The sequence below is a fragment of the Pristis pectinata genome, chromosome 11 (genome assembly GCF_009764475.1).
Source record: "Pristis pectinata isolate sPriPec2 chromosome 11, sPriPec2.1.pri, whole genome shotgun sequence".
Lineage (NCBI taxonomy): Eukaryota > Metazoa > Chordata > Chondrichthyes > Rhinopristiformes > Pristidae > Pristis > Pristis pectinata.
The window spans coordinates 30,505,189-30,521,221 of NC_067415.1; the positions used below are offsets into that span (position 1 = coordinate 30,505,189).

Genomic DNA, 16,033 nt, shown 5'->3' on the forward strand with positions numbered 1-16,033 from the left:
TTTAAATCATTCTTTCATTTAATTTTAATAGCCATTTAGAAACATTGAAAAATTTTGCCAGGCAGCATTTCTAAGGAGTGGTTGGATTTTGTGGATGGACTTTGTCTGAAAAATTGCCACTGCTCAGTACCTCATTACATGACATCAGGACCATCACAGCCAGTGAAACTGGCTTTCTAGATCTGAGCAAAATATATTTGGGGATTAGAGTACAAGGGCAGTGAAGGTGGGCAGCATTTTGGATCCACAGATGCCCAGCCTACCTATCCCTTCATTGAAATACATCAATGTTTCTATTGAAAATGTGTTGGCTCTCAGATTATCTAAAAGTGCAGAGTTCTAGAAAGAATCTAATACTCATAACATCAACAAAGACTGGAAATGCAAAAGAATATGAAAATCTATCTGCTTCAATATCTTGAAGTAAGTATATTAATCTAACTACGAGTCAGTTTATAACCTCCAGTTTCAACTACCTGCAGGAACCATTGCTTGACTATCTTTGTTTTACATTTATTAAAGAATCAAAAGATGTGGAAAGGAGCTATAGGATTTGGGCATTGTCTTTTATTTCCTAAACTATTTCTGTATTCTGTAAATAGAATTGTTAGTGTTTATAGAATCAAGGAACAAGTTGCAGAATAGATTGCATGCACTACAAAATAAAGGAAAAGGTGGTTATCGATTAAAGGTAGTGGATTAAAGGTGCTTGGAGGAAGGTATAAGGGTGATGTCAGGGGTAAGTTCTTTACACAGAGAGTGGTGGGTGCGTGGAAAGCACTGCTAGCAAAGGTTATGGGGGCAGATACATTAGGGACATTTAAGAGACTCTTAGATAAAATGATAGACAAATGGGGGGTTATGTGGGAGGGAAGGGTTAGATAGATCTCAGAGCAGGATAAAAAGTCGGCACAACATTGTGGGCCGAGGGGCCTATACTGTGCTGTAATGTTCAATGTTCCATAGTTACTCAGCCTGGCAGGTGATGGAAAGTGGAATTCCACAGGAATCACAGCTGGAGCCACTTATTGTTCATTAGTTATATAACATTTCCAAGTCTAAATGATTGAAATACTAAAGCAGCATTTGTGGGCAATACCAGTTGGACTTGTAATTAACATCGAAATGAACTGCAACAAATTAAGAAATGTTTTCAAACATTGAGAATGGTCATGTAAGTGGAAATTACTTTCATTTAGATATCTGACAGATCACTTTCGTGGGAACAGTAAGAAGGCTACAACTCCTTGGAAAATATGAATCATAATAGGGTAGAGGGACAAAGGGATCTAGGGATACTGATCCAGAAATTAGTTGAAGCAACAACACATATTATCAAAGCTGTAAACATGCAAAATAATCTCTGGGATTTCTTTCTGATGGCGTAGAATTCAAATTCAAAGATCCATTGTTAATCACTTAGAATCTTGGTTTGAGCGCATTTGTGCTGTATTCACACATAATCTCCATTACAAAAAGGATATAGAATCCCCGCAGAAAGCATGTATGTGGCAGATTCCTCAACTGAGCAGGCACAGCTATCAGGAAAGCTAGTCTTTCATTGGAAAAAACATTAATCAGATGAAGGTCTATTAAATTATAGTGGGATTGATATGGTGGACATAGGGATGTTTCTACCTGTGATATTTCAAAGCTAGAAACGTATTTATTAAATACTAAATAAATCCCATAAGCAATTCAGGAGAAATGTAATTTCTCAGTGTGGGATGAATGTATAACTCAGTACTATGTAGTGGGATGGAGGCGAACAGTATGGGCACATTTAAAGGAAAACTAGATGAGAGTAAAGATAAGTAAAAATTTGATTCAGATTATTGTTCTTACTACCTTTAATTCAATATAATTTTAACAAATAATAGTATTTTAAGGGTGGTGCCTGCTCCAAGTTCATCCCAGAGAGTGGATCATCATTTGAACCTATTCCGGCTCGACTGCTGATCAGTCAGTTTTCCTCTCTGGCTGCCTTATTAGCAGGCATTGTAAATGTTTTCCCCTCCACAGGTACTTATCCTCCCTTTCAGAAACCATAATTCTTGAATGTGTAGCTCCCAAACTTGTGCCATTCTGCTTTAGAATTTGATGTTTGAAATTCTCCACATTTTCGTCACTCCAAGGATTGCAACATGACAAATCAGAATGACAAATAATATTCTTTGTGACTATAACACTCCACACCTTTCTATACCTTATTACCACCTTCCACTTCATTCCTGCAGCAATGTCTCCCTTGGATCTGTCCCTACTTTTCTCATTTAGATGCCATCCCTTTGCAACATCATCAATAACTTCTGCATCAGTGTGCCAATTCCATCTGACTTTAACTTCTCTTGTCCCAGCCACACTCACTGTCCTATGAAATTCTCATCCAAAGTTTTGTATTTTATAAGATGTAATTTCCTCCAGTTAAACCATGGAGAGCTTGAGCTACTCATGTTCTGCTTCCACTGCAAACTCAATAACTTTTGCAATTTAGTGCCTCAGCTGGATCAGGCTGTCTGCAATTTAAAATTCTAAATCTCATGCTTAAATCCCTTTTTGGCCTTGCCCTTTTCCATGACATCCTCCAGTTTTGCAGCTCCTCCATCCTCTTACTTCCTTTGGCTCCAGCCTCTTGCCTATCCCATTTCCTTAGTCCCACCTTTGGATCCTGTGCTATCTATACCTTAGATCCCAGGATTGCCTCCATAGATCTCTACTATTCTTAAAGCCCACATTGGTTAGGAGTCACAAAAGACTGCAGATGCTGGCCGCACAGTTTGTTGCCCCACTTTAGTTAGCTGCTTCTAAACTAAAGCTGCTTTTTTTTTTATTGCCTACAGCTGCCCATTAAGAATAAATAAGAGAAAAGATTTTATAGTAGCATCATGTGGAACCAAAAAAGATATCATAAATGCTTTGGTTAACAAGATGGATATAATTTTACTTTTGTTGGTTACATTGGAACTTTTGCTCATGACAAGTTCAGATAACTTCAATAATGGATTGGTGTGCATTAGTTACATTTCTTGCTGTCTTGATATGGTTCATTTGAATTGATGGTTAAGATTATGTTAAAAGTTCTCTTCTTGTAATCTTACTGGTGCATTCACATTTCCAGTATTATTATGGAGACACAAGAGACTGCAGATGCTGGAATCTGGAGCAAAAAATAAACTGCTCGAAGATCTCAGTGGGTCAAGCAGCATCTGTGGACCAAAAGGGATAGTTGATATTTCAGGTCAAGACTCTGCATTGGGTCTGTGAGTCTAGAGGGAGGATAGCCAGAATATAGAAGTGAGAGGGAGGGGTGAATACAACTGAAGCATAATTTCCCCTTTTCTGAGATAAAAGGCAGCATTTTACCAGTGTTTGATTACACTTTATACTTGCACACACATTTGATAGTTACCTAGACATCCAAATCTCTTTATAAAAGTTCCTTGTGAAAAGAAATGGGTCAATCTCAAACTAGTCCCAATCAAATATGGGACCACAGTGCAATGATTACATAATAGGAAGGGCACTTTGATGTATTGGATATTGAGAGTAAAACACAGGTCAGGGTGGAATGATTTAATGTATGTTTTACCTGAGCCACAAATATTAAGTTCTGATCCAAACTGGGAACTATTTCCCATGACTAATTTGATTTTACCTTGAGATTATGCAATATCTATTGATGTTTCATGCCCTTACAGCAGAATTATAAACTATGAGAAAAACCAAGGAAGCTTTGCGTGTTCAAATAGGAAAAGTGAATACTTTTAGTTTTTGAAAATTTGAATTTCTTGCAATTTGTTCACCCTCAGTAGATTCATAAATGAGGGGATATAGTCTAGTAATTGGAAAGTAAAGTTGAAATTCAATTTCAGCAGAGCTGTTTCACAAAAGTAATAATTCATATGGAATTCCTTACCAAAACAGAACATGGGAATTGTAATATAAATGTTCTCAAGAAACAACTGGAGCAAGGACTATGGTGAAATGATTGGCAATGTTATTGAGATAACAAAAAACCCTTGAGCCAACTGGCTTCTCTTAAAATTTCTCATGTCCCTGGTATTATTTTTGCCAAATAACAGCATTTTGTTTTGTCATTTTGACCATTTAGTTTTACAGAAGAGAATTTTGATAAATCTTCCCTGTTTTTGTGCACAAGCTTGGATGAGTCCATTTGGTCCAGTGCAAGATACTTTAATTGCTGTAAGGGATATAAAAACAGTTTAAAAATGCAAGAAACATTCAACAAGTCAGGCAGCATATGTGGAGAAGAAATAGACCCAATGTTTTAGCCCGCTGACCCTCATTAGAGCCTTCAATTTCTTTTGTTAAAGCTCCTAGCTATGTTGTTCTTTCCTTAGACTGCAAAAAACAGTCAGAAATACAACAGCTGCTGGATCTTCATTTCTAGGGGAGGCAGAGAGTCAAGTCACCTGGTCCAGGCAGTCTAAAGGAGTTGTGTTATATTTCTGGTTTAATATTGAGAGGTAAAGCACAAGTAGTTGAGAATTATTTTAAACCAGAAAAATCAGGCTGGTAGAGGCAGGGTGAAAGTTAGACTACTTGAGGGAAAGATGATGTTCTTATTTGTAAGTCATATAAAATGTGCTGCACAGCTGTGAAATCACCTGCAGAGTTTGGCTATTGGATTTGAGACTTCTGCATTCACAGAATTGGCAACAGACCCAGCAAAAACTGGGCTATTTTCTTGGAATTTTAGAGAAATTGGTAATGATTAGACCAGTTAATGAAAAGTAAAAGACTGCATGATAGTATGACAGGTCAGAAGATGTAAATGAAAATTTGCAAAACAGAGCAAATCCAGGGTCATAAGTAACTGTTTAAAAAAAATCAAAGCTAAATGTGCTTTATTTGAATGCATGTAGCATTTGCAACAAGATAGATGACAGCACAGATGGCAACATATGAGCATGATGTAATAGCTATTGTAGAAACGTGGTTACAGGATGACCAGGACTAGGTGCTCAATACTCCAGGTTATAAACTGTTCCAAAAGAACTTGTCAAAGAGGAAGGGAGATGGGGTGGAATTAATCAAGGAAATTTACCAGAGTGGTGCTGAGTCATGATATAAAGGCAGTGGGTAGTGATGTGGAATTGTTTTAGGTTGAAATCATGAATAGTAATGGAAAAAAGATACAGGTGGGAGTAGTCTATAGACCCCCAAAATGTGATCTGTCAGTAGGTCAGACCATAAATGGATAAATATCAAAGGCATGTTTGGAGGGAACTACAATTATCGTGGAAGATTTTCACCTATGCATTGATTGGATGAACCAAACTGGCAAAGCTATCAGAGAAAAAGAATTTGTGAAATGCATCAGGGATTGCTTTTTAGAACAGTACATTATGGCGCCTACCCAGAAACTGGCTATTTTAGATTAATGAGGGATATTGTGGTTAAAGATCCCCTGAGGGTAATGACAACAATATGATAGAATTCCAAATACAATTTGAGGATGAATACCATAGGTTCATAATCAATGTCTTTAATTTATATAAGGACAATTATAATGAGATGAGGGAGGAGTTGTCTAAGGTGGACTGGGTAAACAAGCTAAGAGACAGGTCCGTAGATGAACAGTGGCAAATATTCAAACGGCAAGAATTTCTCCCAATCAAAAAGAGAGGTTCCATGCGAAAGGCACACAATCCATGGTTGTTAACAAAGTTGGTAAAGGATAATGTCAAATTAAAATGAAGGTATACAAAATGGCAAGGGCTAGTGGTAGACCAGAGGACTGGGAAGTTTTTAGGATCCAGCAGCAGACGACTAAAAAGCTCATAAGAAGAGAGAAAATGAATTTTGAGAGAAAACTTGCATATAGTATAAAAATAGTAAAAGTTTCTATAGATATATAAATAGGAAGAGGGTGGCTAAGGTAAATGTAGGGCCTCTAGGGAATGAGGCCAGTGGGCAATTAGAGCAAACAAAGAGATGGGAGATATGTTGAATATATTTTTTTCATCGACCTTCTTTGTGGAAGACATTGCTAATATCTCTAAGATATAACACAGGCTAAGTTCAAATAACGTTGTCGAACTTAAAATCTAAAATCACAAGGATAAGGTATTGGAGAGACTTGGGACAAGTCATCAGAACCCAATGGACTTCACTAGGGTTTTAAAGGAAGTGGCTGCAGAGCTAGTGGATCCATTGGTTGAAATTTTTCATAACTTGTTAAACTCAGGAGGGTTCAATAAAGGAGAAAGGCAGAAGGCAGGGACCTACAGGTCAGTTAGTTTAATGGCTATTATTGGCAAGATGCTAGAGTCAGTAATCAAAGAGGAAATAGCTAATCATCATGGAAAGCTGAATTTCATTAAACCTAACTGATACAGTTTTATGAAAGGTAAATAGTGTTTGACAAATTTGCTTGAATTCTTTGATTGTAAAGGCATTGGAGCTTAAAAATAGGGAGATATTGTTGAAGTTGTACAGGATGGGGCCTCATCTGGAATACTGCGTACAGTTTAAAAATAGGTACAGTAACGTTGAAGACAGTACAAAGGATATTCACCAGGCTAATTCCTGGGATAAGAGGATATTCCTACTAAGAGAGGCCAGACAATTTGGACCTGTATTCTTTGGAGTTTAGAAGAATAAGGGGTAACCTTATTCAAACATACAAGTTCCTAAGGGGGCTTGCCTGGGTAAATGTTGCGATGTTTTCATTAGTGAGAGAACTTTGACCGAGGGGACATATAACTACAAGCAAAGAATTAACTGCTTTCTGTTCTGATTTCTCATTAGAAGTGCTAGTTTCTTTGCTAATGTACACCAGTGGCATGGGAATAAAACTACAGTAGAGATGGTGGAAGTTGAAGCTATTTTTTGGTAAGCCTGACACCAAACTCCGAAAATAAACATTAAGCTTTGGCAGAAAAGAAACTGTGTGGTGAGTAGAGGAAAAGATTCAAGGATGTGCTCAAAGCATCGTGGAAAACTGCAACATCCACACTAATTCTTGGGGATCCCTGGTCCATGAGAGTTCAAAGTGGAGAAGGAGTATTTGAGGATGGTATTGAAAACCTCAAGTCCACACAGAGCCCTATGTAAATAGCAGAAGGTGCACGCCACCTCACAAGCTACCCACCTGACCTTCCTGAAAGGCATTTCCTGCTCTACCCTCAGAAGAGACTGTAGTTCCCATGTTAGGCTCTTCAACTGCAATGAAGGCAAATCATCCTCGGTTCTGTGGGACTGCCCAAGAAGAAGATTTTATACCAAATCTATTAACATTGTGCCATAATTCTGGTTTGCAAAGGGACATCAAATGTCAATTACATTTTTGTGAGGCAGGAACTTTTAATGGGATTGACCAACACCATGATTCTCATGGAGAAGCACTGCAGTACAAGTGCCATTCAGCTGCTTTTATTGACACCCACTCGTGGAGTTAGGGTGGATGATATCCTCCATTTAAATTTCATAATTTCCTTTGTACAATTCATCCTTGATCTTTTGCCACTTTTCAGTGGTGTAGCTTGCCAGAACATGCTTTTTAATTTGGAAACAACAATTCCTCTTCTATGAGGCAGTTCTGTCCTTTGAATGCCCTGTGGTTATTACATATTGAGATTCTGCCCCTGATTTGTCACCATGTCAAGTTTTCCAGACTCCTTTGAATATCTTGTCCCCCAGTATCATTTAAGGTTGTTGACCTCAGCATTTCTGAAAGGGTAATCAATCCTATCCACCCTTCGTCCCCAGTCTCTATACCCAATTCCAATTAATATCACCAAGTTCCAGGCCTCTTATAAATTTCACAGTATGAAATAGTATTTAGAGCATAAAAACAATGGCTTCATGTGAATGATTATCCTTCTCACAAGCAGTCTCTTGCCCTCCTTTAAGTAACCCTGTTAACATCTCCAATTCTTTTCTTTCTGATGGGCTTCCCTAACTTCTTTTTAAATGTATCAATGTTGCTCACTTCAACTAATTTTTATAATGAGTTTCACAGTCTCACCATATTCTGGGTTAACAAAAAAATTCTCCTGGATTCTTATTCACATCTCCTAGCCCCTAGTTCTGGTCCTCCCCAAAAAGTAGAAACATCTTCACTACATCCACTTGTTTAAACATTCTTTTAACTTGAAGACTCTTATCAGATCACCCCTTGCATATGTCCTTTTCAATGGTTCTCTCAAACTATATCATGTTTAAACTTGGAAAAAATTAGGAGTAGTACTGTTGATCCTTCGCTTAAATTTGAGGAAGTTTGGAGTCCATTTATTCAATATTTTCACATGATATAGATCCCCTTATAATAACCTTTCAATTTAGAGGAACGGAGTTGACGACATAATATTGCTCTGTTTCTATTGAGAAATTTTAGTCCAGTTTTTTTTAATTTTTTTTTTCTTTAGCTTAGTTTGGTTTGATATATTGTTTATAATTTTTCTTATTTTGGGGATTTTTTTTCTTTCTTTCATATTTTACAATAAATCTTTTTCTTTTATATTGTATTCATTCACTAACAGTTTGTTGGATCTACAGATTTTTTTATACTTTATTGTTCTTTATAATTATCCATGTCATGATTGTTCTCCTGATCTTTGTATTACATGTATAAACATTGATATATTAATCTGTATTAATTTGAAAACTAATAAAAAGATTGAAAAAGAAAGAAAAGAACTCGCCTTATTCCTAATGGGTTTAACGTGGCTATTCTGCTATAATTCTCATCAATTTGTTCACATTTTTCAGTGTCTCTATATTTGTTATATAACATGGAGACAAGAACTGTTCACTTGGTCGGAGTGGACCAACCAAAGTTCTATACAAGCTTGAAATTGCCTCTCTGCTTTTAAATTTGATCCCTTTGAAAATGAATCCCAACAACACAAGACTTTTCTACTTTGAAAGGTTTTGTGTATCTGCAGTCCTAGATATTCTACCCCATTTGGACACTTATTTTCAAAGGAGCATGTTGCCACCTTATTCTCAACAACCAAATTGTATTACCCTCACACATTGGAGTCATGGAGTTATACAGCATGGAAACAGGCCCTTTGGCCCAACTCATCCATGCTGACCAGATGCCTATCTAAGCTAGTCCCATTTGCCTGAGTTGCATTTGCTTGAGTTAAATTCCATCTGCCATTCCTCTGCCCACTTTCCTAGTTGATCAATATCCTATTGTAACTTAGGCAACCTTCTTCATTGTCCATTATACCATCAATTTTGGTGTCATCTGCAAACTTACTACTCATGCCACCAACATTCTTATCCTAATCATTAATGTATATAACAAACAACAGGGGACCAAGCACCAATCCATGCGGCACACCACTGGTCACAGGCCTCAAGTCTGAATAGCAACCCTCTATGAGCACCCTTTGCCTCCTTCCACCACTAGTTTTGTATTCGATTGGCTAGTTCATCTGGATCCCATGTGATCTAACCTTGTGGACTAACCTACCATGTGAGACCTTGTCAAAGGTCTTGCTAAAGTCCACATAGACAATGTCCACTGCCCAGTTCTTGTCAGTCCCCTTGGTCACCTCTTCAAAAAAAAAACTCTATCAGATTTATGAGTCATGATTTTCCATGCATGAAGTCATGTTCCCTGTCCCTAATCAGTCCTTGCCTTTCCAAATGCAAATAAATCCTGTCTGTCAAAATCCCTTCTGATGTTAGGCTCACTGGCCTGTAGTTCCCTGGCTTGTTCTTGCTACCCTCTTTAAATAAAAGCACAACATTAGCCATCTTCCGATACCTCACTCGTGGCTAATGAAGATATCTGGGCCCAAGCAATTTCTTCCCTTGCTTCCTACTATGTCCTAGGATACACTTGGTCAGGCCCCGAGAATTTATCCACCTTTATGTGCTTCAAGACCGCCAACACCACCTCTTTCATAATGTCGATATATTTCAGGATAACACTGTTCTTGTCCCTGAACCCACTAGCTCCATGTCCTTCCCCACAATAAATATAGTTGAGTATTCATTTAAGACCTTGCCCATCTCCCATGGCTCCAAACATAGATGATCACACTGATCCTCAAGGAGACCAACTCTCTCCCCAATTTACCCTTCTGTTCTTAATATACTTATAGAATCTTTCACGATCCTCCTTTACCTTGTCTGCCAGGTATATCTCATGTTTCCTTTTTGCCCTCCTAATTTCTTCCTTAGGTGTACTCCTACCTCTCTTATCCACCTCAAGGGACTCACGTGATTCCAGCTGCCTTTACCTGACATATGCCTCCCACTTACTAACCAGAGCCTCAATATCTCTCATCAGTAGTGGTTCCCTTATCCTGCCAGCTTTGCTCTTCACTCTAACAGGAATATGCTGGCCCCTGAACTCTCCCTGTCTCACTTTTAAAAGCCTCCCACTTGCCAGATGTCCCTTTACCTGCAAACACTTCTTGCAATTAACCTTTGCAAGTTCCTGTCTAATGCCATTAAAGTTAGTCTTACCACAATTTAGCACTTTGATTTGAGGACCAATCCTATCCTTTTTCGTAACTAATTTAAAACTACTAGAATTACATTCCTACATTGCACATCAAATGCAAACCCAATCAACTAGTTTATAAATATCTTAATGTATTTTGTTACATCCTTCCTTTGCATTAACTCTATTCTCCAATGTGTTGTTGTCTCCAAAATGTTTATAAATGATGTACAATACGAGTCCACCACAATTTAGCACTTCGATTTGAGGACCAATCCTATCCTTTCTTGTAACTAATTTAAAACTACTAGAATTACATTCCTACATTGCACATCAAATGCAAACCCAATCAACTAGTTTATAAATATCTTAATGTATTTTGTTACATTCTTCCTTTGCATTAACTCTATTCCGCAATGTGTTGTTGTCTCCAAAATGTTTATAAATGATATACAATACGAGTCCCAACAATGATTCTTGTGAAATTCCATTTCACAGTTTTTGCCAGTCTGAGCTTCTGCCAGTAGCGGAATAATTCTGTTATTCATCCTCTGGCTCTACTTAACTTGTGTCTACCCTGTTGAAATTGTTTCAAAAATTCATGTTATGTTCACTGCATTATCTTTCCAATCATTCCAATTATTTCAGATGCCCAATTTCTCCTTGCAGTGTTGAGCTGCCCAAGTGTGTGGAAACTGATATGATGCCCTTTGAGAAGGCCCAATTTTTTTTTTCCATTACCCTGTTTTTTCTGGCAGTAGTGAACTGCCCAAGCTGGCATCTACCTATTTGTTAAGTCCACACTTATGATTGGTGAAAACTTTCTTGTAGAAACTTTTGTAATCACACTGAGAAGGCCCCATGGATACAAATCCAATCGTGTGCCAGGGCTAAAATAAGCCCCACCTAGCTCACTCACCCTGCCTAACACTTTTGTCCCCAGTGCCATTCAAAATTAAAGAGCAATCAAAAATATTTATCCCCTGTTACTGTTCAAAGGTCTAATTAAAGCAGCAATTACTTCGATTATTTTTTCTTGGATTGCCCAATAGCCTTGGTTATTGTATGCCGCCGCCTTTAGTTTCAATTTTGAATGTATTTCTTCAAATAACAAAGGTGTGCAGCAATAGGAATAGATTGTTTTAGCCTTTAAGTATGATACATTTCTCCTGAATTTAGTTTTCTATCTGTTCAGAAAGTACTAAGCTTTATGGCAATCACTAGCCCTTAAATTGTACATTGATGCCCAATTGTTTAGTCTCCCTTCTTCTACAAAATGCACCACAGTTACTTGGCTTGGCTACTTTTGACAGGACCATCCAAACCCTCGACTAGACATTTCTCGTGGATTCTGTTGATCACCTTTTAAGTCTTATTAAGTCCCCCACTTTCTGTCCTATTATTTTTCTTTGGCAATATTTTGTAAAAGTTTACTTGCCCTTGTTTCATTCCTATGACTTCTCATTTTTTTCCAATTTATTTTTTTGCTTTACATCTTACCTATATAGTTGTCAGTTTTTATTACAAACTTGTGAACACTATTTTCTATTATTTTCTGATATTTTATTTCTCTGATCTGGTTCATTTCTCATTACTAGATCCTGTAGATTTTTTTTCAATCTGAGTAAGAAAGGAGTCTTACACAGATTATGTTTTGTTTTTAAGAAAGCTTCCCTTGCTAGTTTATTTGGTTGTAATTAGAATCTATTATTTTAATCTCTGTTTTCAATTTCAGAATTTTATGGAGAAATTAAATTGGTGGTGCATGCTTTTCAAACCAGGAACTACATAAAGCTGTAACACACATGCAATGAGTACTAATTTTTTTTATATTCAATTTTCTGGATCTGGGCATCACAGGCATGTATTACCCATCCCTAAATGCCCTTAAGCAGGTGTGCTGCTTTCTTAAACTACTGCATCCTTCTGATGGAGGTACCTCTGCACCATGGTTGAGTAGGGAGTTCCTGGGTTTAGATGCCATGATGGTAAAGGAGCAGAGGTATATTTCTGAGTCAGGATGGAGTACGATTTTGGGTGGGGGGTGTTGTGGAGGAATGGGTACATGCAGATGGTGGTGTTCCCATGTTCTCAAAGTCCTTGTCCTCCTCGATGGTGGTGGTAGAGGCTAAAAGTTTGGGAGGTCTATCGAAAGTAGTCTAACTAGTAACAGTGGTGTATTTTGTACAAACAATTGGCATCAATTTGCAGCTGAAAAGCTGGTGACTGCAGAAAGCCCAGTGCTTGCTTAACAGGTAGAGTTCTGCCAGACAGATGCTCATTAGGTAATGTGCCACACATATGCTTTTGGTGATTCTGTGGTGAATCCTGAAACGCTTCTGGTGATCTGCACTCTCAACCAAAAATGTACAGGATTGTATGATGCAGTTACACTTAAACTCACTCCTGATCTGTTTTAGACCAGGATTTTAGATTTTGTTGCAGTGGGGAAAGGCTGAATTTTGTGATTTCAGTGTAACTTGTATTTAAAAATGCTATATTGAGCTAAATGCTATTGTCAAGATGTTAAATCATCAGGGTAGAACACAGTAGTGTATTATAAATTTCAGATGGCTTGTCTGAACGAACTTTCTGAAGACAATGTAAGATAATTGTTACTTTAGCATGACTGCATCTGTTCACACTCATTTTGCCCATTCATTTGGAGTGAGGTTGGGATTTATGACTTAAAAGTTGACAGTGAAATCTGATTTTTTTTTAAAAGCAGACATTAAATGAAAGCCAGATATTTGGAAAGAGGGCATTACATTGGCAAAATTGCTATATCAGGGATTGAAAGGTCAGAGATTGCAGGGAGAAAAAACTACAGGACAGAAAGCAGAGAGGTTATTCTATTAATGTTAACTGCAATACCAATTTTACCAATTCAACTTAATCTGATCGTACTTGTAACCTTATTTATTGTGGAATAAAATCACTTTGTAATTAACTCGGCTCATCAGAGAAATTAAGCAAATAAGAGGACTGAAATGATATTCAGTCCGTTGAAGAGGAGAGTTTATTGTTGCACCTGGTTTTTTCTCTATTGAACATGTAGGTAAAAGGCATTGAGAGTTAATGGGAATAATTGATTTCACTAGATCCAAATGGCACATCAGGCTTCCAAAAAAGGAAAAGGACTGCTGTGGATCTGTCTGATGACTTCCAACATCAGTTTTTTTTCTTGGGATGATTCCTTTAATGCACTGGTGCCCAGTGTGAGACTGTTCTGGGCAGTGCTCTTTGTAATGTTCAATACATGACCAAACTTTCTCCAGCTCCTCCTTTTCATTGCTTGAACATTGAGTTTCATATTTGTATACACAGGTTCTTTTTTAGCAACTCTCTTGGCCCATCAACAATGATGACGTAGAAATAGTGAGTGAGTTCATTTACTGGGGAAGTAAAATGGCAGCAAATAGACACACTGAGAATAAAGCTAGTTCAAGAATTAGCAAAGCTTCAACTGTCCTTTATCATCCTAAGGAGCATCTAGCTTCAAAGTAGCACCTTAAGCCAGAAGAAGCCTTGCTCATATAGCTTCTGGAAGCCTTTGACAGATGGTATAGCCCACCCTAACTTTACCATCTGTCAGAGCTGTCAAACTTCTTTAGTGTTTCTGAATGTCTCTAACTTTCAAATAATTAAAATAATTTTTAAAAATGCAGACAAAATTTAGGACTAAACTCATTCAGCCTTTTCATCCCCATTCAGATGAATGGATTCATGCAATCTTGAAATGCATATTCTTTGGTGTAAATCCTGTGGATCATAGCATATTGCTGATTCCCTGGGAGTCCAGCAGGATATTCACAGCGGAGTATCCAGTAAGTTCAGATCTTGAGCATTCATGCAATATCCAGAGGTTTATCAGTATCTGCATTGAGAAGTGACAGCAGTTCCAAGCAGAACTGACAGCAAAAAAAAAGCAACGTCCAAGCTAATGAGTCCTTTACCAAGAAAGAGAATGGTATCAAAATCTTAATATTGTTAATGACTGCACTGAAAGCTGATAGCAGGCAGGTGCTACAAAGGCTGGCTAGACTTAAAGTAAACATCATCCAGTCATGATGGAAGCATCATGAGTTGCTGAGTGAAGTGAAGATTAAAGATGGACTTCAAATAATTTTTCAGTCCTCCCTCGTTAGGGGGAAAGTGCCAGAGGACTGGAAAATAGCTATTGTGACGCCCTTCTTCAAAAGCACATGTGAAGACATACCAGACAACTACAGTCCAGTCAGTTTAACCCCAGAGGTTGGGAGGCTTTTAGAAGCAATAATGAGGGAAAAATTAAAAGACACCTTGGGGAAGTTTGAGTTAATAATGCAGAGTAAGCATGGATTTATTAAAATCAAATTGTTTGACTAACATTATTGAACTTTTTGATAAGAGCAGAGAAGGTTGATGAAGGGGATGCAGTTGATGGATTTTCAGAAAGCATTTGACAGAGTCTTACACAAAAAGCTGGTGAACAAAATTGAGGCCCATGGAATAAAAGGCTCACAGACAGCCTGGTTAGGAAATTGGCTTATTGATAGAAAGCAGAAAGTCATGGGAAACAGTTGTTTTTCAGACTAAAACATGGTAGACAATAGTGTCACTCAAGGGTCAGTCCTAAGAACATTGCTTTTTTGAGGGGCAGAGAAGTGCCAGGTGAAATTTATATACAGAGTAGTGTAATTTTACATTATGGCCAAATGTTGAACAAAGACTAGATTACACTAAATGACAAGTTTGTAAGAAGTGTGCAGGAACAGAGAAACCTGGGTTTACATGCACATAAATCAATGGATGATAAGGTGAGAGATCAGTGAGTAAATATCAGATAAGATCCTAGACTTCCTAAATAGAGACATAGAGTACAAAAGCAGTTAAGCTTGGCTGAACTTGTATAAAACTCTAGGTTAAGACTGATAAGAGCATCACTGAATAATGGCATCTATTTCTGGTCGTCACAGATTCACAAGTTTGTGAGGGTCCAAGAGAAGATGAAAAAAATCATTTACTATATTGATTCCAGGCATGATGAAAGTTAATACTAGAGAAGCTGGGGAGATTTTCCTTTGAACAAAGAAAGCTGAGTTGAGATTTGATGGTGTGCACACAATCAAGATGGATTTGGATAGGGAAGATGTTTCAGATATAAAGGGATGGACAAAAGATGTAGGGGATTTTGAGGAAAGTCTTTTTTACATAGTCAATTTATATGACCTTTCATAAATGAACTGGAAAGATATTTCCATTTGGTATCCAACAAAAAACAAATTGTTGTTTCCATGTGTTTTTATTTTAGAATAATTTAATACTGTTTTAATTGTTCTGAATATATAGGCCACTTATGATTATTCAATCTCCTCCCCAATTTTGACAGCTGGTGAGCTTGGGGCCAACCTTAACTAACTTTCCATACAACTAACAACATCCTGGTGGAGGATTATAATCTAGCAATGCTTCAAGAATGAATTTCAAGGGTAGGTAACCAGCAAGCTTGGTTGCTCACCAGCCTGTGAAAGATCTAGACATATGCATTTGAGTTCCTTCAAGGTGGCATACCTAGTTACAGAAGATTGGAATAAAATGAGCCTTTTGTTACAGACGTAA

General features: G+C 37.6%; 1 protein-coding gene across 1 annotated transcript in view; it reads left to right on the forward strand.

The window, feature by feature from the left end:
* Window positions 1–16,033, forward strand: part of micu2 (mitochondrial calcium uptake 2) — a 326,882-nt gene that overhangs the window by 148,251 nt on the left and 162,598 nt on the right.